The following is a 225-nucleotide window of genomic DNA, read 5'->3' as shown; positions in this document are numbered from 1 at the left end:
CAAAGCTATTTGACTTGAGTGAGTGACTTCATTCTCAGCCCACAGAGAACAGGTTACATTCATTTAAGAAATGGTGTAGGTATTAAGATGGTCTATCCATAAACTCATTCACCAACTGTTTCTATGAACAGTGGTTCTGCTTGGAGGGTGGCACAGGCATTAGGTGAGGGTAAGAATCTGATTCATTAGCTGTGATAATTTGGAAAAGCATTCATCTCAGAGAAA

The sequence above is a fragment of the Mastomys coucha genome, unplaced genomic scaffold, assembly GCF_008632895.1.
Source record: "Mastomys coucha isolate ucsf_1 unplaced genomic scaffold, UCSF_Mcou_1 pScaffold6, whole genome shotgun sequence".
Classification (NCBI taxonomy): Eukaryota; Metazoa; Chordata; class Mammalia; order Rodentia; family Muridae; genus Mastomys; species Mastomys coucha.
Note: the sequence above shows the minus strand (reverse complement) of the source record.